The 24,369-nt window shown below is 39.3% G+C and overlaps 1 protein-coding gene and 1 non-coding gene across 5 annotated transcripts in view; one reads left to right on the top strand and one right to left on the bottom strand.

The window, feature by feature from the left end:
* The window catches only part of KATNAL2 (katanin catalytic subunit A1 like 2), a 110,005-nt gene that overhangs the window by 62,151 nt on the left and 23,485 nt on the right, over positions 1-24,369 (bottom strand). The gene's annotated exons all lie outside the window — the stretch shown is intronic.
* Positions 4,926-5,029, top strand: LOC139179535 (U6 spliceosomal RNA). Its single transcript, XR_011563903.1, has one exon. It is a non-coding gene; the product is annotated as a U6 spliceosomal RNA (small nuclear RNA).

Below are 24,369 nucleotides of genomic sequence, written 5' to 3'. Positions count from 1 at the left end.
AGAGGAGAGTGAAAAAGTTGGCTTAAAGCTCTGCATTCAGAAAACTAAGATCATGGCATCTGGTCCCATCAGTTCATGGGAAATAGATGGGGAAACAGTGGAAACAGTGGCAGACTTTATTTTTTGGGGTTCCAAAATCACTGCAGATGGTGACTGCAGCCATGAAATTAAAAGACGCTTACTCCTTGGAAGGAAAGTGATGACCAACCTAGATAGCATACTGAAAAGCAGAGACATTACTTTGCCAACAAAGGTCCATCTAGTCAAGGCTATGGTTTTTCCTGTGGTCATGTATGGATGTGAGAGTTGGACTGTGAAGAAAGCTGAGTGCCGAAGAATTGATGCTTTAGAACTGTGGTGTTGGAGAAGACTCTTGAGAGTCCCTTGGACTGCAAGGAGATCCAACCAGTCCATTCTAAAGGAGATCAGTCCTGGGTGTTCTTTGGAAGGAATGATGTATAAGCTGAAACTCCAGTACTTTGGCCACCTCATGCGAAGAGTTGACTCATTGGAAAAGATTCTGATGCTGGGAGGGATTAGGGGCAGGAGGAGAAGGGGACGACAGAGGATGAGATGGCTGAATGGCATCACTGACTCGATGGACGTGTGCTTGAGTGAACTCTGGGAGTTGTTGATGGACAGGGAGGCCTGGCGTGCTGCAATTCATGCGGTCGCAAAGAGTCGGACACAACTGAGTGACTGAACTGAACTGAACTGAACTACCTTTTCAACCAAAATTTGTTTTCTGCCATTCAGAGATAATTATTGCTTTTTAAAAAAATTAATTTGCATTTTATCACCCAATTTATACACATTTTGTTGCTATTTATTTAAACTTTTTCTTTGAATTCAGGATAAAATAAATAAAGCAAAAGTCCCCAGAAGTCTAAGAGAAAAGGAGATTAAAGAAAAATTATAATCCTTGAAGTAATAAAATATTTAACACAAAAAGTAGTGACTTAAACTGGGGAAAATATTTACAAATGACACATCGGATAAAGAACTATATTAAAAATATACAAAGAGCTCCTAAAACTCAACAATAAGAAAACAAAAAATACAATTGAAAATGGGCAAAAGAAATGAACAAATACCTCACAAAAGAAGATATATGGATAGTCTAAACAAATATATGAAAAGATGCTCAACAACATACGTCATCAAGGGGTAGCACATTAAAACAAGATAGCACTGCACACCTATCAGAATGGTGAAAATCCAAAACACTACCAGCACCACATACTGATGAAGATGCGAAGCCATGGGAACTCTCACTCACTGATGGTGGGAATGCAGAATGGTACGGCCGCTTCGGAAGACAGTTTGTTGGTTTCTTACAAAACTAAACATACTCTTACCATATGATCCAGCTGTCATGCTCCTTGGTATTTACTCCAAAGAGTTAAAAACACATCTACGCACAAACTTTCATTCTGAAGCTGCCCATGCAGCTTTATTCATAATTGCCAGAAACAATCAAAATACCCTATTTCAGTATGTGAATCAATAAAGTGCACCACATCTACACAACAGAATATCAGACAGTATTTTTAAAAAATATATTAAGGCATGAAGGAAACATGCATATTACTAAGTGAAAGAAGCCGATCTAAAAAGGTAACAATGGAAGAAACTTTCAAATACTGAGTTATGGAGAAGTCATTCTGCCTAACACGTGATCTGGCTTAGTCTACAATAGCCAGTCTGCAGCCTATCAAATATAAAGTGTACATCTGCTTTAACCATTAAAGAAAAGAATGCTTTTAAAAACCAAAATGGAGTAACTGTAGTTCAAGCATCCAACATGGAGCCTGGTGGCCACTGTGAATGTGGTTTCAGACAGGTTCTACATTACTAAGCACTTGAATTTCTGAACAGTATCAGACTCAACACCACCACTAGTTATCCTCAAACTGCTAGCAGCTGCAACCATGTGGACCCCAACCAATCCTTACTCCACAAGCACACTTACTTCTTGCCAGCTCCAGTTATAATTCTTGATAAACAGCTCATATAACTAGTTGTAACCTTCCAGTTTTTGCCTTTAAAAGCCTGCCCCATTTTGATCCTGCAGAACATAATTCAAATGCTTCTTGAATCTGTGTCTCCCAGGCTATAGTCCTTGGTTTGGCTCAAATAAAACTTCTCTACTTTTATTATGGGATGGGCCAGGTGGCTCACACAGTAAAGAATCTGCGTACAATGCAGACCCAGATTCGATCCCTGAGTTAGGAGGATCCCCTGGAGAAGGAAATGGCAATCCACTCCAGCATTCTTGCCTGGAAAAACCCATGGACAGAGGAGCCTGGAGGGCTACAGTCCATGGGGTCGCAAAGAGTCGGACCTGACTGAGCAACTGACACTTTCACTTCATTCCTATTTTAGGTTGTTTATTGATTATTTATATCAACAGTTTCATACTGTGTGATTTCACCCATGTGACATCCTGGAAAAAAAAAGCAAAACTATGAAGACAATAAGATCAGTGGTGGGGAGAGAGAGGGAGACAGAACACAGAGGCTTTCAGAGGGGTGAACTATTCTACATGACACCATCAAGGTAGCCACATTGTCAAAATCGATAGGGTGTCACAGAGTGACTTTTAATGCAATGCAAACTATGTACTCTGAGTAATAAAGACGTGTCAATGTAGATTCATCTGATGCAAGATATTGATGATGCTGGAGTTGTGGACATGTGAGGTGGGAGATATATGGGAATTCTCTGAACTTTCCACTCAATTTTGCTGTGAACCTAAAACTGCTCTTTAAAAAAAATTCTTTTTTTTAATATGAATTGATTTTTAAACAAAAATATCAGATCTAATACTGTGTTGGCCAAAAAGTTCATTCTTTTTTTCCCCTGTAAAACGGATCTAAATAGCACTCAGTTGTCTTTAACTTCATTGGAAACAATTTTCAGACTGTATTTTAACAGCAGTCATATCAGTGTGCAACTTTTTAAAAAAGCATCAAAATTGGTGAATTTTTGTGTAGCCATTTTAATATTGAAGATGGAAGTAAAAAGCAACATTTTTGGCATTTTATGCTTTATTATTTTGAGAAAGGTAAATACTCAACTGAAACACACAAAAAAAGATTTTTTAAGTGTTTGGAGAAGGTGAAAAAACATGTCAAAAGTGCTTTGTGGAGTTTTTTGCTAGACGATGCTCCACAGTCAAGTAGACCAGTTGAAGTTGATAGAGATCAAATCAAGACATTAACTGGGAACTATCAATGTTATATCACACAGAAGACAGCTGATATACTCAAAATATCCAAATCAAGCATTGGAAATGATTTGCACCAGCTTGGTTACGTTAATCACTTTGATGATTGGGTTCCACGTAAGTCAAGTGGAAAAAAAACCTTCTTGACCATATTTCTGCATGTGATTCTCTACTTAAATGTAATGAAAACTGTCCATTTTAAAAAACAGATTGTGACGGGCAATGAAAAGTGGATACTGTACAATAATGTAGAATGGAAGAGATCGTGGGGCAAGTGAAATGAACCACCCTCTACCATACCAAAGGCCAGTCTTCAACCAAAGAAGGTACTATTGTGTATACGGTGGGATCGGAAGGGAGTCCTTTATTAAGAGCTCCTTGCCAAAAACCTAACAATTAATTCCAACAAGTACTGCTCCCAGTTAGACCAACTGAAAGCAGCACTCAACAAAAAGTGTCCGGCATCAGTCAACAGAAAACACATAATCTTCCATCAAGATAACAAAAGAGCACATATTTCTCTCATGACCAGGCAAAAACTATTAGAGCTTGGCTGGGAAGTTCTGATTCATCCAATGTATTCACCAGACATTGTACCTTTGGATTTCCATTTATTTTGGTCTTTACAAAATTCGCTTAATGGAAAAAATTCAATTCCCTAGAACTGTAATAAGCACCCAGAAGAGTTCTTTGCTCAAAAAGAGAAAAAGTTTTGGGAATATGGAATTATGAAGTTGTCTGGAAAATGGCAGAAGGTAGTGGAAGAAAACGGTGAGTACATTGTTCAGTAAAGTTCCTGGTGAAAATGAAAAATACGTCTTTTATTTTTATTTTACAATTGAAGGAAATTTTTGGCCAACTCAATATATTTAAACGGAGTCACTCTTCAAAGTAGTCACCTTAGTAGGTCATGCTTTTATTCTATTGCTCAAAACATTTCTGAAACTCTTCTTTTAAAATCACCTTCAATGTAGATTCATCCCTGTTACCTCAGGTGGTAAAGCATCTGCCTGCAATGCAGGAGACCTGAGTTTGATCCCTGGGTCGTCGGGAAGATCCCCTGGAGAAGGCAATGGCAACCCACTCCAGTACTCTTGCCTGGAAAATCCCATGGATGGTGGAGCCTGGTGGGCTACAGTCCATGGGGTCACAAGGAGTCAGACACGACTGAGCGACTTCACTTCACTTCATCCTCTCCTAGCCCACATTTACAAAAATAATACGCGGCCCTGTAGAAAACTGGACCAATGCATAAATGCACAAGAAAAAAAAATAAGATATTTTGGTTACACTCTTTCCATCTTCTTACAAAATAGGCTTCTCATGTGTTTTGATAAGCTGTGTTTTTTTTTTTTCCATAAAAACACTTTGTAAATATTTTTCCCAGCTATTAAAAGTTTTAATGACTGCACAGAAAGCATCATAACTTAATCACCCCTCAGCTGTTGGAGAGTCCTCTTGTTTGAAGTTGGGCCTCACCAAATTTAAAAACATACTTTATTAGCAGCTTTGACTGTTTCTAAAATCCAAATTTGCCCTCAGGGACAGATCTGATAACATTAAGAGAGTTTTAAAAGCAGATGACAGGCCATCCTTAAAAAATGACCCTGGGTACATCTCCCCCTCTGTCCTTAAAGAAATCTGTAGCATCAGGGGGAGTTAAAAAACTGGAAAGGCAAGATAAAGATCAAGAAGGGTGCTCGCTTCAGCAGCACATATACTAAAATTGAAACGATACAGAGATTAGCATGGCCCCTGCGCAAGGATGACATGCAAATTCGTGAAGCGTTCCATATTTTTATCATATATGAAACGAGTCGCCAGTCCAGGTTCGATGCACGATACTGGATGCTTGGGGCTGGTGCACTGGGACGACCCAGAGGGATCGTATGGGGAGGGAGGAGGGAGGAGGGTTCAGGATGGGGAACACATATATACCTGTGGTGGATTCATTTTGATATATGGCAAAACCAATACAATATTGTAAAGTTTAAAAATAAAATAAAATTAAAAATTAAAAAAAAAAAGAATCAAGAAGGGAATTACAGTAATCTTTGCTATGTTTTTATCTGTTATTATGAAATATGTAATTCATATAGAAGAGTATAAAACATCCATTCCTTTTTAATAATAATAATAATAACAACAGGCTTCACTCTGGTTAGAGCCCAGAGCACGTTCTGTGTCTAAGAAACGCCCTCACTGTTCCTTTCAGACGTTTCCCCTCCTCCCACCAGAGGTAACTTCCATCCCAATTTTTATGCTCAGCATTGCCTTTCTCTTTATGGTTTTACCAACTACGTGAAAGTGAACGTCGCTCAGTCGTGTCCAACTCTTTGCAACTCCATGGACTATACAGTCCATGGAATTCTCCAGGCCAGAATACTGGAGTGGGTAGCCTTTCCCTTCTCCAGGGGATCTTCCTGACTCAGGAATCGAACCAGGGTCTCCTGCATTGCAGGAGGATTCTTTACCAACTGAGCTATCAGGGAAGCCTACCATACATCCTTAAAAATACACTGTAGATAGTTTCCACATTTTTTAATATCCATAAATATTTACTCACGATCACATTTTAAAGAACTGGAGAGTCTATTACTAAGAGAATGAATAAACATTGTGTGATACGTTCTTCTTTTAACTTTTGTGTGTGTGTTAGTCCCTCAGTCATGTCCGACTCTTTGCGACCCCACAAACTAACCCGCCAGGTTTCTCTGTCCATGGAATTCTCCAGGCAAGAACACTGGAGTGGATTGCCATTCCCTTCTCCAGAGGATCTTCGCAACCCAGGGATTGAACCCTGGTCTCCTGCATCACAGGCAAATTCTTTACTGTTTGAGCTACAGGGAAGTCCTTTGAATTATGTATACAGCCTCCCTGTTGGGGAATCAAACTCCCATCTCCCACATGACAGGTGCAGATACTCACCACTATACTAACGAGGAAGGGCTTTTTTATTGGAAGAGAATTGCTTTTATTGGAGGATAATTAACTTTTTTATTGGAGGATAATTGCTTTATAATGTTGTGGTGGTTGCTGCCGTACATCAATATGAATTAGTCATAATTTTATACATATCCCCTCTCTAAAGCCTCTCTCTCTCCCCATTCCACCCCTCGAGGTCGTCACAGAGCACCAGGCCGGGCTCTCTGTGTTATAGAGCAGTTTCCTGTTAGTTGTCTATCTCACACACGATGATGAACAGATGTCAATGCTACTTTCTCGATTTCTCCTAGCCCCTCCATCCCCAGCTGGGTCCACAAGTCCATTCTCTAGTCTGTGTCTCCATTTCTTCCCTGTAGATGGGTTCATCAGTACTATTCTTCTAGAGTATATCGTTTAGATATCATGTACATATACATATTGTATATATATGCCTGGAAAATTCCATGGACAGAGAAGCCTGGCAGGTTAGTTTGTGGGGTTGCAAAGAGTCGGACACGACTGAGGGACTAACACACACAAAAAAAGTTAAATTAAAAAAAGAATGTATCACATAATGTTTATTTATTCTCTTAGTAATAGACTCTTCAGTTCGTTAAAATGTGATCATGAGTAAATATTTTTGGCTTCCCTGGTGGCTCAGTCGGTAAAGAGTCTGCCTGCAATGCAGGAGACCTGGGTTCTATCCCTCGGTTGGGAAGATCCCCTGGAGAAGGGAATGGCAACCCACTCCGGTATTCTTGCCCAGAGAATTCCATGGACAGAGGAGCCTGGTGGGCTCCAGTCCATGGGATCACAGAGTCGGACTCGACTGAGTAGCTAACTTAATACGTATATCTGATATTTGTTTTTCTCTTAACTCTGTATAACAGACTCTAGGTTTAGGTTTTCACATTTTTTAACATTATGTGAATGGAATTTATGTTTATTTCTTGTGATTACTTTTATTTCACAGTATGTAATTTCTCCCCTCCCCCAAAAAAGTTCATAACAAAGTAAGAGCTTAGGTATAATGCAGCTATTTCATAATATCTTCATTCAATTATCTGCTCCCACTGCTTTCTAGTCTGTGGGCATAATTTCAGTGTCTTAGAGGGTTGCTATCTTAAGGCTTCTCAAGGTAACTCTTCTGTTTCCCAGAAAATAGAAGTATCCTGTAGTGCTAAGCTTTTCTAATTTACCAAAATTAGTCTTGGTTATCCAAGGCTCTTTTTTGGTAAATTGATTTGCCTCACCTATAGTGCCATCTAGTGTATGAGGAGGGGAAGCACCTCATGAATTTTGCTCTTTAGTGGCTAAATCCTATTTGACTCTGAGAGAGCCCAGACTGGAGTACGCCAGGCTTCCTTGTCCTTCACTATCTCCCGCTGTTTGCTCAGACTTAAGTCCATTAAGTCAGTGATGCCACCCAACCATTTCATCCTCTGTCCTCTCCTTCTCTTCTTGCCCTTGATCTTTCCCAGCATTGGGGTCCTTTATGAAATTTGGGTAGTTCCGAAGGACTGTTTACATGATAAAGATGATCAGCATAAAATTCAGTTCAAATCAAGCTTGCAAAATAAAAACTAAAACTGCAAGCAAGATTAATGGAATATGTTTCTAAATGTCCACATTCTCAAACTCACACTTGAGGGTTTGACTCAGAACCTAGGTCTCTGGCTCCCAGGCCAATGACCTTCCCTCCATCAATTCCCCCCCCTGCATTAACTCTTACTCATCAATGTCCATTCCCACCCCTGCACATTCACGAGACCAAAGAGAAATTGCTGTTTTGCCCAAAATGGTGTGCCAAATTTGCCAAAATCAAATAACTATGGTTACCAGTAATTCTTGGCTGACCTCACATTAGTAACAAATTAGTAAAAAACAGGTTCTCAAACTGAATCTCACAATTTTAGTGACCATTTCAGAGCAACTACTGGCCAGGCCTCAGTTAATTAGTCACTCTGCTGCACCGAGAGAAGTGTATCTCATAGGGAATTATGCCTTTAACTCCAGAAAAGTCACAGTCCTGCTGTACCTGAAGCTCATCTGTTTCATTTGTAAGCAAAGGTTTTTGAGAACAAAAGGATCTGAATTAAAGAGCCATGAAAGCCACAAACATCCCCAGAGGGACTGCACTGGACACGGACTGTGACCATTTCTACCTGGGCAGTGTTTTGCGAAACTCTGGGTGTTCTGCCAGCATCAGGGTCAGTGTTTGGTGGGTACTCAACAGCTATTCGGAGAAGGCAATGGCACCCCATTCCAGTACTCTTGCCTGGAAAATCCCATGGACGGAGGAGCCTGGTAGGCTGCAGTCCATGGGGTCCCGAAGAGTCAGATATGACTGAGCAACTTCACTTTCACTTTTCACTTTCACGCATTGGAGAAGGAAATGGCAACCCACTCCACTGTTCTTGCCTGGAGAATCCCAGGGACGGGGGAGCCTAGTGGGCTGCCGTCTATGGGGTCACACAGAGTCGGACACGACTGAAGCGACTTAGCAGCAGCAGCAGCTATTAGTTACTTTGTTCATAGAGTTCAGAGTCCCTCCATGCTACGCTCTGGGAGTACGAGCTCCTTCCTAAACACGCGCTCGTGTTCTCTTATGACTAAGATGCTGAGAAAAGACAGTCGGGGTGTTTTGCCTGTGCACCTCAGTATGACACGCACTGCTCTGGCTTTGGCTGGTAGCCCTGAATTTCCTAAAGGTGCTCACCTGGGTAGAGCCCATGTTTATTTACAGATTTATACCACAATCACTATAATAATCTTAAAATATCTTCATTACTCCCCGAAGAAACTCTGCACCCCTTAGCTGTCACCCTCTGTCCTTAAAAGCCATAGAACTGTACATTTAAAATGGGTGAGTTGCATGGTATGTGAATTATAGCTCAACAAAGCTGTCTTAAAATACATAAAAACAGGGAGAGGTAGGGAGAAAAAGGCTAAAATGAATGTAAATAATCTGAATAATTTTTTTAGTAATTAATATAAAATAAATGATATGGCTGGAAATACAAATGATTTCATGTAATATTCTGAAGTTATTCAAAATGGAAATGGGGGGCTGCTTATCACCCACACGATTATGAGGGTCTCCTTACTGCCCTGATGGCAGAGCCGGGCCATATCTTAGAATGTGGCAACGATGCTCCTTTACTTGTTCTGATGAATTGGCTGTAACAAACTTGCTGAGTCAACGTGACTACAAGATAGAGTCCCCAGAAAGAAAAGAACACACAAAATCATCTAAGCAGATATTCCCTTCATATGTTTTCTTTTTGGTTGTATCAAAAAGCTTGCCGTGCACAGAAAATTGAAGAAACCACCTTAAGTATTATTAGTATTTCTTCAGTGCATCTGGACAAAAATATTAGCTTCTTTCAAAAAGAATCTCAAAAAATTTTAATGCAGAAATTTTTAAGATTTTACCCAGCTAATATTCAGAGCAGGCAAGGTATGAAAGAATATGCACTCAGATACAATTGGTAGGAATATAAACTAGTACAACATTTTTACAGAGCAAAATGAAACACATGCCCACCAACTCACAATTCCACACCTCACCATTCACGCAAGATTACACTATATTATAGGAATGGTTCACATGTGCAAAATAATTAATGTTCAAGGATATTTAATAAAGCATTATGCACATTCTCCTCTGAAATTAGAAATATCTAAAACGCTAGTGGTAAAGAATCCACCTGCCAATGCAGGAGATACAAAAGACTTAGGTTCGATCCCTGGGTCAGGAAGAGCCCCTGGAGTAGGAAATGACAACCTGCTGCAGTATTCTTGCCTAGAAAATTCCACGGGCAGAGGAGCCTGGCAGGTTACAGTCCATGGGGTCACATAGAGTAGGACACGATGGAGCGCACACACACACACACACAGAAAATGTCCATTAGAGGTTACATAAATCATGATACAGGCTTACCAGGGATCACCACAATACAAAGACAAAGTAGATCTGATTTTGAAGACAGCTTTTTCTCCCCACCCACGTACTGTCTGTCCACTCCCGAGTAGAAAGAAAGTTTGAATTAAAGGTAGTGTTTGGACTTCCCCGGTGGTACAGTGGTTAAGAATCTGCCTGCCAACGCAGGGCACACAGGTTTGATCCCTGGTCCAGGAAGATCCCACATACTGTGGGACACCACAACTACTGAAGCCCGTGCCTAGAGCCTGTGCTCTGCAACAAGAGAAACTGAAATGAGAGGCCCTCTCACCGCAATGAAGAGTAGTCCCCACTCGCCTCAACTGGAGAAAGGCTTCATGCAGCAACGAGGACTCAACGCAGCCAAAAATAAATAAATAACTTTTTAAAACATAAAGGTAATGTTTAAATCGGACAAAGAAAAACTTCAATTAATACAAAAAGTTTAAAAAGAAACATTTAGCTTTCCACCCAATCACTATTACTAATTTCTCATATAATTGTTCTGAATATATCAATATATATATCAATACATCAATGAGTCCATTTTTGCAAATACTCTTTTAAATTTGCAAAAATGGAATCATTTTGTGTATACTGTTTGGCCTTTTTCCCCCATTCAATAATATGTCTTGAACACCTCTGTATATAAGCAAATGCAGATCTACCTAATTCTAAGACATATGTAGTGAAAGTGAAAGTAAAGTCACTCAGTTGTGTCTGACTTTTTGCGACCTCATGGACTGTAGCCTATTTTCCAGGCAAGAGTACTGGAGTGGGTTGTCATTTCCTTCTTCAGGGTCTCTTCTTGACCCAGGGATCAAACCGGGGTCTCCCGCATTGCAGGCAGACGCTTTACCGTCTGAGCTACCAGGGAAGCCCAAGACATATCTAATTTTTTTTCCCTTTCTTTTTCTATGAGTGAAAGAGTGTGGATGTGTATTTCTGTGCTTTGGTGAAAAACTTAGATACTTCTGGGTAAAGGAATGGGATGCTGCTGCTAAGTCACTTCAGTAGTGTTCGACTCTGTGTGACCCCATAGATGGTAGCCCACCAGGCTCCCCAATCTCTGGGATTCTCCAGGCAAGAACACTAGAGTGGCTTGCCATTTCCTTCTCCAATGCATGAAAGTGAAAAGTGAAAGGGAAGTCGCTCAGTCGTGTCTGACTCTTCACAACCCCATGGACTGCAGCCTACCAGGTTCCCCCGTCCATGGGATTTTCCAGGCAAAAGTACTGGAGTGGGGTGCCATCGCCTTCTGCAAGGAATGGGATGAGGGTACAGCAACTCAATTTTTTTCTTTTTATCCAGAGGTTTCTGAATTGTTTAATACTTTGGCAAGTACAAAGCAAGGAAACCCAATAGGCTGGATTCTACTGTTCACAGATCAAAAAATTTCTATGCTAAGAAATTCCATCATCACCTTGGCAGATGAGCCACTCTGATATCAGGGTCCCTCCCCTCTTCTGCATCAGTAGGTACGGGAGTGGGAAATGTCCTGACACTGATGCTGGCCTTGGGTGTTCCATTCACTAGGAGGGAAAGATCCAGACAAAGGCACCCACAGGTGTCTCCTCCTCCACACTACACTTCCTGGTCCCTGGTCCCCTGACCTTGCATGCCTATACACTGAATATACAGATGCCTTTCATGTACATATACACTAAGGCAGAGAAATCTAGGGATCCAATTATCCACACACATATGGAGAGCCTTGGGTTTCACAGCTGCCCTCACCAAATGAGCTGAAGGATTTGTTAGAATAATTTCCCTCAAATTCCTTTTAGAATCCCTGCAGAGTCACTTAATCAGTGAATCACTGACTTAGTGAAATCCTGGTATACCAAGATGAATAGGAAGGCAAAGCTCTAACTCTTGGAATGGAGGGACTTCCAGATCCTGAGCTGATCTGAGCAATGTTGACCATATTCTTGAAAGACTATAAACGACCTGTCTGAGGTGGCTCCGCAAAGTTTTACTACATTCCTGGAAAACGGTAGCTGTCTCAACTCCAGTCAAGAGTACTTCTAGGGTTTTAGGCTGGAATCACAAAGTCTGGCAAGTAGACTTGCTCTCTACAGCAGATAATGGGGACTTAAGGACATGCTGTGGCTCAGTAACTTAGAATTCTTTGATCATGGGTTGCTTCAAAAATGGCTTTCTTTCTATGCAGATTGTGAAACAGCTTATACTTGAGGTGCCCAGGCCTTAAAATAAAATCACTACTTTTTCTTTGAGATAAGTTTGATGGAAATTCAGAATTTGTTAAGAGCAGAAAAGAGAGCTAAGAAAACTCTATGCAAATACCTAGTATTAACTATTTAAGATATGTAATTACTTGAAACACAGAATGTCATCTTATAAATTTGTTAAATAAAAGTATAAAGTCTGTCAGATCTGTAACATCTTCTACTCACGTCATTCAAATGAACATAGAAAACTGTCTTCTGGATTAAAAGACTAAGCATAGGGCCACCATCAATGGTCAATTTAAACTGTAAAAGGTAATGTGCCCCTGAAATGGACACAATTAGATGCTCAATTAATTTCTGTCTACCAAAGAAAGGAAGCCCAAAACTGAGCCTCTAACCGAGGCGTCTCATTTGTCTCTGCTTCAATAATCTGCCTGTTTTCTACTTCCTTCATTTCCTTTGTGGGCTATTGTGCAACAAAAGTGCCCCCATTATCAGATTCAAAATTGAATCCTATGATACTGTAGCCTGAGGAAAAGGAAGCATTGAATATCATTCCTAGCTTTAGACCCAGAAGATATTTAGGAAATGTTACTGTATATACACTAGAAGCAGCATTAGCGCTTTTAATTTCTTTTTTACGGGTGCAATGGAGATTAATTTGCATGAGCTCGTTTCAATTTCTGTAATAAGATCCAAATTTTGCATTAAGCTTTCCATCTCAAAAACAAACAGTTAAAAAGGACACATTTCTTCTTTCAAATGTTTTTATTATAGTTCTCTTTTACAGTCTTTGCATCTAAAATTCACTTAAAAGCTTGAATATATATACCCATAAGTTCTAATTTGTTTTTTGTTTGTTTCCTGATTACCTCCTGTTTCTACCAGGAAACTTCCCAACTTTCAAATGCTGCTCAACTTGATGAAGCACTAGAACTACCAAAAGTGGTGTCTACAGATCCAAGAAAGGCATTTATTATACTTAATAAAAAATCAGAACCGGTCAATTATGCTCAGGAACAGTGTTCCATGAAGGGAAGCATGTAGAGTCAATCCTGAGTATGAATTGGTTATAAAATTGGGGATTTCAGGGAAGTATAAAGCCTATTGAAATACAGAGGACTTTCTGTGCCATGCCATTGTTATAAACACAGAAGCAGATTATGGAATCACGAGGTTTATGTTCTTTTCAAAAGCTCATGCTCAGACAGAGTACTTTCTAGTTGCAACATAGCTGCATGATGGAAAGATCAGACTGCCATCCTGGTAAGGCGACATCACAGTGTGACCAGGCATAAAACAGCAGGTGAAACCTCGAGGAAACAATCAGACAACTATAGAAAGGGAGATGTTCTGCAGGATAATTGACACGGCTTCTTGAACAAGTCAGTGTCATTAAAAATAAAGAATGGCCAAAATGGTGGAGTAGGAAGACCCCGCACCCACCTCCTCCCATAAGCACACCAAAATTACAACTGCTTACAGAGCAGCTATTGATAAGACCAGAAGAAGAGAAGGAAATGTTTTCTATAACTAAAGATAGAAAAGAAAGAACCACAATGAGACAGGGTGGAGGAGTGGAGATGCTATATGGTCAAGACCCATATCCATGGGTGGGCAGCCCGCAAATGGGGGGATAATTACAACTGCTGTGGTTTTCCACAAGGAGTAAGGGGTTCAAGCTCCACATCATGATCTTTAGCCTGGGAGTCCTGCACCAAGAAGATGAGCCCTTAGAATGTTTGGTTTGAAGGCCAATGGGGCTTACTTTCAAAAGAGCCAGAAGACTGTGGAAAATAGAGACCTCACCTCTATTTTTTTCTTCTTTGTGCACACAAAATCCCATACGTGCTGGGATCCAGGGCAGAAGCAATAATTTGAAAGAAGCCTGGGTCAGACCTCCCTGGTGATCTCTGAGAGCCTCCTGGAGAGGCAGGAAGATACGGGAGTTCCCCTTGTGGACATGGACGCTGGTAGCAGCCATTATTGGAAGCTCATTCTATCACAAGGACACTGTTGCTGACTAGTGCCATTGCAGAGTCCTCCCTGCAGCTTGTTAGCACTGAGACTGGCCTCACCCACAAGCCTATAAGCACGGGTACAGGGACACCACAGGCCAAGTAGCTAGACAGGTTGCCCCAGGACCTGTCCCCAGAACCCTCACACCAGTGAACCTGCGCTAGCCCCAGGACTCCAAGGGCCTCAGTCCCACCCATGGCAGGCTAGCACTAGCCCTGGGAAACCCCTGTCCCTGGGCCCACTCACCAGCAAGGCAATACCTGTTTTCGGACACCCTGGACTCCACAGATAGCTGTGTCAGGAACAGGCCCCACACCAGCAGGCCATCTAGTGGATTCGAGACACCTAGCCCTGCAACCACCCATCCTAGGACCTGGCTCCACCCATCAATGGACTAGCACTAGCCCCAGAACCACTCAAGGCTTTGTATCCAGCTGCTTTGGGACCCAGCCTCATCCACCAGTGGCTAGCAGCTTCAGCACAGGCAACAAAACAATATGGTTTATAGCTATTTATATTGCTATACATATAGGGTTGCCATTTCCTTCTCCAGGGCATCTTCCTGACCCAGGGTTCAAACCTGGGTCTCCTGCATTCTAGGCAGACTCTCTACCATTTGAGCCACCAGGGAAGCTCTATATATAAAGCACCCAGGCCTACCAGACAACCCACAGTAGTCAGCCTGTCACAACATAATGACCCACACGGCCCACACAGGGGATAATCCTAAAGCATATAGCTCTTGCAACCAGAGGGAAGTGCACTTCTGGGAAACACAGGACATCTACAAAAGTCCACTTCACCAAGGTCAGGAAATATAGCCAACCTACCAAATACACAGAAATAAAAACAGGAAATTCGGCAAAATGAAGTGACACAGGAATATGTTCCAAATGAAGGAACATGATAAAACACCAGATGAAATGAGTGAGGTGGAGATAATCAACCCAATAAAGACCTCAACGTTATAATTGTAAAGCTGCTCAAAGAACTCAGGAGAAGATTAGGTAAGCAGAGTAAGAAGTTGAAAGTTATTAATAAAGGGTTAGAAAACATAAAGAAGAACCAAAGAAAGATAAAAACTACAATAAGTGAAATTTTAAAATATACTAGAAGTAATCAATAGTAGATTAAATGATACAGAGGAATGAATCTGTGAGCTGGAAAACAGAGTAGTAGAAATCACCCAAGTTGAACAGAAAAAAAAGAAAAAAAATTTAATGAAGAGAGTTTAAGAGAACTCTTAAACATTAAGGTACTAACATTTGCATTATAGGGTCTCAGAAATAGGAGAAAGAGAGTGTGGCAGAAATAACAGTGTGAAGTGTGAAGTAATAACAGTGTGAAGAAATAACAGCAGAAAACTTTCCTGTGTAAAGAAATGGACATCAGGTCCAGGAATCACAGAGATTCCCAAACAGGATCAACCCAAAGAGGACCACACCAACACAAACTGTAATAAAAGTAGCAAAAACTAAAGATAAAAAGAGAGATTAAAAATAGCAAGAGAAAAACAAAAAGTTAAGTACAAGGAAACTCCCATAAGGTTATCAACTGACTTTTCAGCAAAAACTTTGCAGGCCAGAAGGGAGTGGCACAATATATTTACAGAGATGAAAGGGGAAAACCTACAACCAAGAATACTCTCTCATGGAGAAGGAAATGGCAACCCACTCCAATATTCTTGCTTGGAGAATCCCATGGACAGAGGAGCCTGGCAGGCTATAGTCCATGGGGTTGCAAGAGTTGGACATGACTTAGCGACTAAACCATCACCAAAGTAAGAGAACTCCTAAATAAAGAGAAGTTTTCCATAGAAGCTTTACTTATTTACTAGTAACTTAATATAAAGTAGCTCCGTAAATGTTACTGAATTACACAGTATGCAGATTCTTAACTGATAACTGAGGTTACCTCTTCTGAGTATATAATTATAAACTGTTAATATGACATGTGTGCATTTTTCCATTTGGGAAAGTGAAAACTTTATTTCAGTGTTTTTGCCTCAAGCAGTCTTGGTTAGCTTGTTCAGGTGTTTTGTACAGCCATCATCAAGAGTGGTTAACATGGGGATTCTGAACATATTTTTGCTGGGGAAGTGAAAATGATGGAGTATGATGAACAGGTGTATTCCCTACCCATTGCCCATATGCTTCCTTCCTGAATCTGTAATCCTAGACTTACTGGCTATAACTGTTATTTTTGGTGTTAATTTTAAGACTGATAGCCTAAGGAATTAGTGAAGCTCCTGAATGCACCAAAGTTTCAAAACTGTGTTTCTTAAGACTTGCTCTGTGGAGCATTTATTCCTAAGAGATGCTCAAGGGTATGAAAGGTTCCATGAGCAAGTTGGGAACTTTGCAAACCTGCCTATTGGCATATTAAAGGCTCTAAGAATCCCTTCTATTTGAGTTTGAATATATCCTTGTCTAAAGATGGAACCTGTTTTTTTAATTAAATACTTACTGACGTCAAAAAAAAAAAAAGAATACTCTCTCAGGCAATGTGTTCACTCAAATTTGATAGAATGATCAAAAAGGTTATAGACAAGCAAAAGATAAAGGAGCTCAGCCCTCCCAAAACAGCTTTACAAGAAATATTAAAGAGACTACTTTAAGTGAAAAAGAAAAGACTACTACTAGAACTAGGAAAACTATGAAAGGAAAAACCTCATTGGTAAAGGCATATAGACAATAAAGGCAGTGAACCAACCATGTGTAAAACTAGTAGGAAGGTTAAAAGACAAGGGTTGAGTTTTCCTGGGGGTCTAGTGGTTAAGAATCTGCCTGCCCATGAAGGGGAAATCTTCCCTGGTTCAGGAAGATTCCACATGCTGTGAGGGGCAACTAAGCCCGTGCACCACAACTCCTGAGTCCATGCACCGCAAGTACAGAAGCCTGTGTGCCCTAGAACCGATGATCCACAAGAGAAGCCACCACACAAGAAGCCCGTGCACGACGACAAGCAGCCCCCACTTGCTGCAACTAGAGAAAGCCCGTATGCAGCAACAAAGACCCAACACAGCCAGAAGTTAATAAACACAGAAATCTTAACAAAAAGACAGGTGTGGTAAACTCATCTTTATCCATATTATGTAGTGAAGGGATAAAAATGCTGTCAATCAATGCATGAGACAGGGCACTCAGGGTCAGTGCACTGTGATGACACTGAGGGATGGGATGGGGGGGGGTTGCAGGAGGGGAGTTCAGGATGGGGGACACATGTAAACCCATGGCTGATTCATGTGAATGTATGGCAAAAACCACCACAATATTGTAAAGTAATTAATTTAAATAAATTAATTAATTTACAAAAAATAAAAAACAAACCAAAAAAATGTCAAAAGCAATAAACATTGGAAAGTAAAAATGCAGGATTGTTAAAATGCATTTGAACTTAAAAGACCAGCATCTTAAAATATGTATTTCTATATATATAAACTTCATGATGACCATAAACCAAAATCTATAATAAATACACACACATGCAAAAAGAGAAAGGAATTCAAATATAACACTAAAGATGGTCATCAAATCACAAGGGAAGAGAGCAAAAGAAGAACAAAAGAAAAAATACAATAACAATCACAAAACAATTTACAAAATTTCAATAAATGTATATATAATCACTCCAAATGTAATTGGACTAATGAACTAAATGTTGTAATCAAAATACACAGAGTGGCTGAATGCACATAAAAACAAGACCCATATACACACTGCCCGCAAGAAACTCACTTTAGATCTAAAGACACACATGGACTGAAAGTGAAGGGATTGAAAAGAGTATTCCATGCAGACTAAAATGAAATAAAAAAAGCCAGGGTAGCAATACTTATATCAGATGAAAGACTTTAAAACAAAGACTGTAACAAAGAAGGACATTACCTAATGATCAAGGGATCAATCCAAGAAGACAATTATAAATATATATGCCCCCCAGATAAGAGCACGTAAATACATAAAGCAAACATTAACAGATAGAAATGGAGAAACTGACAGCATTACAATGATAGTAAGGGACTTTTTAACAACCCTCACTTACGTCAATGGCAGATCATCCAGAGAGAAAATTAATAAGGAAACACTGACCTTAAAAGACACATTAGGCCAAATGGATCACATTCATTTATACGAAACATTCCACCCAAAAGCAGTAGAATACACATTCTCTTCAGGTGCACATGGAACGTTATCGAGGATAGATCACATGCTAGGTCACAAAACAAGTCTCAGTAAATTTAAGAAAACTGAAATCATATCAAGCATCCTTTCCAATCACAATACTATGAGACTAGAAATCAAATACAAGAAAAAATATGCAAAACACAAACATGTAGAGGCTAAATAATATGTTACTAAACAACCAAGAAATTGTTGAAAAAAATCAAAGGCAAAATTTTAAAAACATGGAGAAAATGAAAACAAAAACGCACGACTGAAAATCTATGAGATAAAGCAAAAGTAATTCTAACAGGGAAGTTTATAGCAATACAAGCTTACCTCAGGAGACAAGAAAACTCTCAAACAACCTAACCTCACACCTAAAGTAACTAGAGAAAGAAAAAACCCACAAAGTTAGTAAAAGGAATGAAATTATAAAGATCAGGGCAGAAATCAATGAAATAAAGACTAAAAAATGAAACAGAAAAGATCAATGAATCTAAGAGCTGGTTATTTGAAAAGATAAACAAAACTGATAAACCTTTAGCCAGACTCAAAAAAAAAAAAAAAAAAAATAGGGCCCAAATCAATTTAAGTCAGAAATGAAATAGGAGAATTTATAACCAATGCCACTGAAATACATAGGATCATAAGAGATTACTACAATTATATGCCAATAAAATAGACAACCTAGAAGAAATGGATAAATTCACAAAAATGTACAATCTCTCAAGACTGAATGAGGAAGAAATAGAAAATATGAACAGAACAATTGCCAGTAATGAATTCAAATCAGTAACAAATAAAAACAAAAAACTTTCCAACAAACAAAAGTCCATGACTAGATGGCTATACAGGTGAATTACACCAAACATTTAGAAGATAGGTAAACTGATACTTCACCAACTATTTCAAAAACCTGCAAAGGGACAAACACTTCCAAACATATTTTTCCAAACATATTTTTCCAAACATGAGGCCAGGATTACCCTGATGCCAAATCAGACAAAGACATTACACAAAAAATTACAGGCCAGTATCACTGATGGGCATAGATGTAAAAATCCTCAACAAAATATTAGCAAACTGAATTCAATAGTACATTAAAAGGATCATACACAATAATCAATTGGGATTTATCTCCAGGGAAGCAAGGATGGTTCAATATCTGCAACTCAATCAATGTGATATGCCATATTAAAAAATTGAAGACTAAAAGCCATGTAATTATCTCAACAGATGCAGAAAAAGTTTTTGACAAAATTCAACATCCATTTATGATAACAACAACAACAAAAAAAACCTCTCAACAAAGTAGGCACAAAAGGAACATAATAAAGGCATCAGATCAGATCAGTCGCTCAGTCATGTCCAACTCTTCTCGACCCCATGAATCGCAGCACGCCAGGCCTCCCTGTCCATCACCAACTCCCGGAGTTCACTCAGACTCACGTCCATCGAGTCAGTGATGCCATCCAGCAATCTCATCCTCTGTTGTTCCCTTCTCCTCCTGCCCCCAATCCCTCCCAGCATCAGAGTCTTTTCCAACGAGTCAACTCTTCACATGAGGTGGCCAAAGTACTGGAGTTTCAGCTTTAGCATCATTCCTTCCAAAGAAATCCCAGGGCTGATCTTCAGAATGGACAGGTTGGATCTCCTTGCAGTCCAAGGGACTCTCAAGAGTCTTCTCCAACACCACAGTTCAAAAGCATCAATTCTTCAGCGCTCAGCCTTCTTCACAGTCCAACCCTCACATCCATACATGACCACAGGAAAAACCATAGCCTTGACCAGACGAACCTTTGTTGGCAAAGTAATGTCTCTGCTTTTTAATATGTTATCTAGGTTGGTCATAACTTTCCTTCCAAGGAGTAAGTGTCTTTTAATTTCATGGCTGCAGTTACCATCTGCAGTGATTTAATAAAGGCCATATATGACAAGCCTACAACTTACATCATACTCAATGGTGAAAAGCTACAAGCATTTCATCAGAGATCAGGAACAATACAACGATGCCCACTCTCACCACTTCTATTCAACATAGCACTGGAAATTCTAGGCACTACTATCAGAGAAAAAAGAATAAAAGGAATCCAACTGGAAAGAAAAAAGTACAACTATCACTGTTTGCAGATGACACAATACTATACATAAAAATTCTAAGGATGCCACCAAAATCTACTAGAACTCATCAGTTAATTTGGTAAAGTTGCAGGATACAAAATTAATATATACAAATCTGTTGCATTTCTGTATACTAACAATGAATTATCAGAAAGAGAAATTAAGAAAAAATTCCATATATCATCACATTAAAAATTAAAAATACTGAGGAACAAATCTAACTAAGGAGATAAAAAGTCTGTACTTGGAAAACTATGACACCGATTAAAGAAATTGAAGACAACACAAACAGATAGAACAATACACCATGTTCATAGATGGGAAGAAGGAAAATTATTAAAATGACCATTCAAATGAAAATGACCAAAGCAATCTACAAATTCAATGTAATCCCTGTTGAGATACCAATGGCATTTTTCACAAAACTAGAATAAAAAATTCTAAAATCTAAAAAAAAAAAAAAAAAAAATTCTAAAATCTGTATGAAACCACAAAACAAGCAGTTAAAACACTCTTGAGAAAGAACAAAGCTGAAGGTATCATACTCCCAGATTTCAAACTATACTACAAAGCTACAGTCATCAAAATAGTATAGTACTGGCACAAAAACAGACACAGATCAATGGAACAGAATAGAGAACCCAGAGATGAAGCCACACTTATATATGGTAGTTAATCTACAACCAGGGAGGCTAGAATATACAATGTGGAAAAGACAGCCTCTTTAATAAATGGTGTTGGGAAAACTGTATGTGAAGTGAGGTCGCTCAGTCGTGTCTGACTCTTTGCAACTCCATGGACTGTAGCCTACCAGGCTCCTCCGTCCACAGGATTTTCCAGGCAAGAATGCTGGAGTGGGTTGCCATTTCCTTCTCCATGGGATCTTCCCGACCCAGGGATCGAACCCAGGTCTCCTGCATTGTAGGCAGACGCTTTACTGTCTGAACCACCAGGGAAAACTGTACAGCACATGCAAAAGTATCAAGCTGGAATACTCTCACACCATGATCAAAAATAAATTAAAAATGGGTTAAAGACTTAAATGTAAGACCTGAATCTATAAAACTTCTAGAAGAAAACATAAGCAATATGCTCTTTAACATTTGTCTTTGTAATATTTTTGAATATGCTTCTCAGGTAAGGGAAACAAAAGCAAAAATCAACAAACAGGATTATATCAAAGTAAAAGACTTGCACAGTAAAGGAAATCAACAAAATGAAAAGGCCACATACTAAATGGGAGACTATATATTTGCAAACAGTATATCCAACAAAGGATTAATATCCAAAATATACAAAGAACTCTCAGAACTCAACATCAAAAAACCAGATTAAAAAAGAGAAAAAATAAAAATAAAAAAGAGGGAGAGAATCCGAATAGATATTTTTCAAGAGACATACAGATGGCCAAGAAGCAGATAGAAAGATATTCAACATCACTAATCATTAGGGTTGCTGCTAAGTCGCTTCAGTCATGTCCGACTCTGTGCGACCCCATAGACGGCAGCCCACCAGGCTCCCCCATCCCTGGGATTCTCCAGGCAAGAACACTGGAGTGGGTTGCCATTTCCTTCTCCAACGCATGAAGGTGAAAAGTGAAAAGTGAAAGTGAAGTCGCTCAGTCATGTCCGACTCTTCACTACCCCATAGACTGCAGCCTACCAGGCTCCTCTGTCCATGGGATTTTCCAGGCAAGAGTACTGGAGTGGGGTGCCATTGCCTTCTCCGAATCATTAGGGTAATGCAAGTCAAAACCATAATGAGATATCACCTCATACCTATCACAATGTGTGTTATGTTGTGTGTTTAGTCACTCAGTTGTGTTAGACTCTCTGTGACCCTTTGGACTACAGCTTATCAGGCTCCTCTGTCCATGGGATTTTTCAGGCAAGGCCTGTCACAATGGCTATTACCAAAAAAAATAACAAATATCAAGTGTTGCTGAGGATGTGCAGAAAAGAGAATCCTCTAACACCATTGATAGGAATATAAATTGGTATAGACACTATGAAAAACAGTATGGAGATTCCTCAAAAATTAACAATAGAACTACCATCAGTTCAGTTCAGTCACTCAGTCATGTCCGACTCTTTGCGACCCCATGAATCGCAGCACGCCAGGCCTCCCTGTCCATCACCGACTCCCGGAGTTCACTCAAACTCATGTCCATTGAGTCGGTGATGTCATCCAGCCATCTCATCCTCTGTCGTCCCCTTCTCCTCCTGCCCCCAATCCCTCCCAGCATCAAGAGTCTTTTCCAATGAGTCAACTCTTCGCATGAGGTGGCCAAAGTACTGGAGTTTCAGCTTTAGCATCATTCCTTCCAAAGAAATCCCAGGGCTCATCTCCTTCAGAATGGACTGGTTGGATCTCCTTGCAGTCCAAGGGACTCTCAAGAGTCTTCTCCAACATCACAGTTCAAAAGCATCAATTCTTCGGTGCTCAACTTTCTTCACAGTCCAACTCTCACATCCATGCATGGCCACTGGAAAAACCATAGCCTTGACTAGACAGACCTTTGTTGGCAAAGTAATGTCTCTGCTTTTCAATATGCTATCTAGGTTGGTCTACGGTATGATCCAGTAATTCTACTCCTGGGTATTTATCCAGAGAATATGAAAACACTAATTAGAAAAGATCTACGCACCTCTATGTTCACTGAAGTATTATTTACAATAGTCAAGATATGGAAGCAACCTAATTGCCCAACAATAAATGAATGGATAAAGAAGATGTGGCATATATATACAACTGAATATTACACAGCCATAGAAAGAATAAAATATTGCCATTTACAATGACATGGATGGACCTAAAAGGTATTATGCTAAGGGAAATAAATCCAACTGAGAAGGATAAATGCCATATGGTTTCATATATGTGTGGAATCTAAAAAACAAAACAAATTAACAAAACAGAAACAGAATGAAAAATACAGAGACCAAACAGGTGATTTACCAGAAGGGAGTTAGAGGTAGGAAAGAAATAGGTGAGGGAGATTAAGGGGTACAAACTTCTGGTTGCAAAATAAATGTACAATATGGAGAAAATAGTCAATAACTATATAATATCCTTATATGATGACAAATCAAAACTAACTTATTGTGTTGATCATTTTGAAATTATATAAATCAAATGTATACCAAATCACTATGTAATAAAACAGGAACTAACATAGTGTGGTAAGTGAATTATACTTCAAAAACAAACTCATAAAAAAAAGACAGATCAGATTTGGGGCTACCAGAGGCGGTAGGTGGAAGGAAGAGGAATTAGATGAAGGTGGTCAAAAAGTACAAACTCCCAGTTATAAGGTAAATAAGTACTAGGAATATAATGTACAACATGATAAATATAATCAATACTGCTGTATCTTATAAATGAATATAGTTAAGAAAGCAAATTCCAAGAGTTCTTATTACAAGGAAAAATTTTTTTCTATTTCTTTAATTTTGTATCTACACAGGATACTAGATGTTCACTAAACTTAAAATAATCATTTCACAACGTATTAAGTTAGATCATTAGGTTATATACCTTAAATTTATATAGTACTATATGTCAATTATATCTCAATAAAACTAGAAGATTAAATAAATGAAATAGAAATAGAGAAAGTAGGGACAGGGGGAGATGTGAAAATTCAGAGATATTTAGGGGATACAATGAGGTACAATGAATGACCCTGTTTTAGACCTAGATTACAGAACTAGTTGGTTAAAGAGTAACATGTATTGTACAATTTCGTTTTGATAGAATATATGTTTTTGTGCA

This window comes from Bos indicus, chromosome 24 (assembly GCF_029378745.1).
Source record: "Bos indicus isolate NIAB-ARS_2022 breed Sahiwal x Tharparkar chromosome 24, NIAB-ARS_B.indTharparkar_mat_pri_1.0, whole genome shotgun sequence".
Taxonomy (NCBI): domain Eukaryota; kingdom Metazoa; phylum Chordata; class Mammalia; order Artiodactyla; family Bovidae; genus Bos; species Bos indicus.
Note: the sequence above shows the minus strand (reverse complement) of the source record. Positions and strands in the feature narration are given on the sequence as shown.